The following is a 2,914-nucleotide window of genomic DNA, read 5'->3' as shown; positions in this document are numbered from 1 at the left end:
AAAGAAATGAAATACAATTAAAAAAGGCAAAGGTAGAGACATTTACTTCACATTAATGCTTTGGTGTCATATTCTAAAATGTGCTGTAATGGAAACAACATATACTTATGAAAACAGATAAGGGAACACATGAGAGTACAATTGTTCCTTTATTCTTTTCCAAAATTCCGTCACAAAGGTATGTATTGTGTATTTGCACTGTATGGGTGAAATTCTGGAATGCTTTGACGAATTGGGGAGACAATGTTGTGGAATGAGGAGTATATACTTGTTTCTGTATGTGTGTGTGCTTGTGTATGTGTTTGTGTGTGTGTGTGTGTGTGTGTGTGTGTGTATGTGTGTGTGTGTGTGGGTGGGTGTGTTTGCATTCACCTTTGCAAGTTTCTCAAAACATCATAGTGGATGGAAAGGTAAGGCAGGATATCATTTCGTGAACACACTGGTGACATCATCAGATTTTCAGTGATCCATTCCCACGATTGTCACAGCAATGAACACACCTTCTTTTATAATCTGTTGCACTTGACGTTACATGTTCCCATTGTTTCAATGGTTCCTAGTCAGTTGTTCCAAAACATATGTTTCTACTGAAATGAAGTTAATGGCTGTGTGCTTGAAGTGGCGATCATAACTCGCCATATAGATGTGGTTCAGCTAGATTGGATGACTTCTAAATATGGAGGAGCCACAATGTACCATAAATTATACACACTGTGTATGCAATGCGTAATTCAAATTGTTAAGAGGATGAATATCACCTGTATTTGGATTTACTAAGTTGAATTACTTGCAAAAATACACCTTCACATTTTATCATCAAATCGAAATGAGTAATGTTTCTTGGATGAAATCAGTAAAATATTCTTCGTAACTTACCAATGTATAGGTATTATGCAACGTCAATGTGAAAGTACTGTTTACAGCCTCTGCTTACATTGTAATATACATACCATTTCCTATGACCTTTCTGTATGAAACATATACACATTCAATTTGAATCGATTACAATCACACTTCTGTCTTCAATTAAAACGTCAAAACCTAAATCAAAATGCAACAGATATAACATGATACATAATGTCATTATTAAAAAGAAACTATTCTGTAGCTCAGGTCCGTTTCCAGTTCATGCAGAGATCTTGGAATTAGTGGCATGAGTAAAACGTATATTGTGGTTGGTGATCATTTATCCTTATTTATACAATGCACAACACAAATATCATTGACAGACTCACTAAATTGAACAACATTATTTTTTGTAAATATAGAACGTCGTTGCGAAAGAATACTCTAATCTCGACTCTCCGCAGAACCAAAATACCATTGGGAGTAAAGAAAAAACAATATGTAAGAAACTTATATGAATGGCTCACTGAAAGTCAATGATAAAACCGTTGTGTTCTCGAAAAGGGTTAGCATGTCCTGTTCTGCCCGTAGCAACAGCCATTTATTTTCCATTTTATATCATATTCAACATTTCTCTGTTATTTAACTTTCACTGTGTGATATCAATATCCCTTGTTCACCCACAGCATGAAGGTGGCCGTCGTTCTCCTGTGTCTGCTTCCCTTTGCCTTCGGGGCACTCTCTTGGAAATGGTGAGTCTCTTAAATACTAAACAGGGTCTGAATAGGAACAGATATTATCAGGAACTATTGAAAGAGGAGTACAGTATAGGAACCGGTACATGATAGATCTGTACTTCACATCATAAACGACAATGGATTTTAACATTATGCCATGGCCAGTGCAGACCAATATTCTTCGATATTCACTCATCTCTCCAGAACGTTTTCGGCACGGGTGCCGTTGCTAACTTATCAACCACCGGTTTTGCCAACACAGTTTCTACTAATCGCGATCCTTATTCTATCAGGTATATAATAACAAACATTTAAGAAGAGTTTCTCTCTCAGTCCTTGACTCCGCTGAGCTCCACAAACTGGTGAACTCTGTTGTCGAGAAGTTCGGAACAGACGCTACCGAACAGCAGTGTGAGAATGAATGCAAAGTTCTATTTACCAACGACATCCTCGACCTCGGCTGCGACTTCGCCTGCAAGGGGTATGTCTAAATACACGCTTGTCAACAAGATAAAGCGAACACTCCAGATTGTATATCAATTATGATTGAGTCCATGATACTGAAGGACTGTTATAAGAGTGTACCCCCACACACACACACACACATACACACGCATCCTCCTTCTCCACTCCCCTTTTTTGGATCCGACCCTGACCTCAAGTTATATACCAAAGGTTTTTGTTATAATACAAGCAGTGTGTTTAGTAATGGTGATCGTTAACCATATATCATTGCGATGATTACGTTAGGAGACCAGACCAGATGTAATGTATTTGTCCCTGGTTTTATTTGGTTAAATGTTCAGATATATAACTTGTTAAGCACGCTGATGTACATACAGATTTTAATTTTTATTCCATCCGAGACACAAAAAATATCGCACAGGTCGTTTCTGTATCATGTGCATTTGCATGTTTTATATATTGTGACAAGAGTACTAAATCGTGTTCCAATGATTTGTCCTTACACCTAAAACTGTTGATTGTTCACAGAATCCAGAATCTGATCCAGAAGCTCCATACATAAAGGAGGGTCCCGCTGCTGCTTTAATGTAGACTCGCGAAATAAAATGTTAAAAGTGCTTTATTGTTATTCTAAATTCGACATACTCTGCTTGCTAAGGTGTGTACCCGTAACTTGATGTTGTTAAAGCACATCTGATGAAGGATGAGACTCTAAGATCGGAAGAGGAATGCTGCAATGCTTCACTGTACATGTTTCTACCGTTTTCCTGTGAATGATATTCCAAAGCTTGGGTCAAGTGAGTGAATATGGTTTAATGACGACTTCCACACATTATATCCATGTTACGGGTGGAACCAAGTGGTTT

General features: G+C 37.7%; 1 long non-coding RNA gene across 1 annotated transcript; it reads left to right on the top strand.

Moving 5' to 3' along the window:
- Positions 1 to 1,588: 1,588 nt before the first annotated feature.
- LOC124269272 lies at positions 1,589 to 2,665 on the top strand. Its single transcript, XR_006896477.1, has 3 exons — positions 1,589 to 1,598; positions 1,917 to 2,064; positions 2,577 to 2,665. It is a non-coding gene; the product is annotated as an uncharacterized LOC124269272 (long non-coding RNA).
- Positions 2,666 to 2,914: the final 249 nt, after the last annotated feature.

Source organism: Haliotis rubra, unplaced genomic scaffold (genome assembly GCF_003918875.1).
Source record: "Haliotis rubra isolate DU_JTF1 unplaced genomic scaffold, ASM391887v1 Scf1430, whole genome shotgun sequence".
In the NCBI taxonomy this organism is placed as follows: domain Eukaryota; kingdom Metazoa; phylum Mollusca; class Gastropoda; order Lepetellida; family Haliotidae; genus Haliotis; species Haliotis rubra.
The sequence above is the reverse complement of the archived record's forward strand: the minus strand, read 5'-3'. Positions and strand labels throughout refer to the sequence as shown.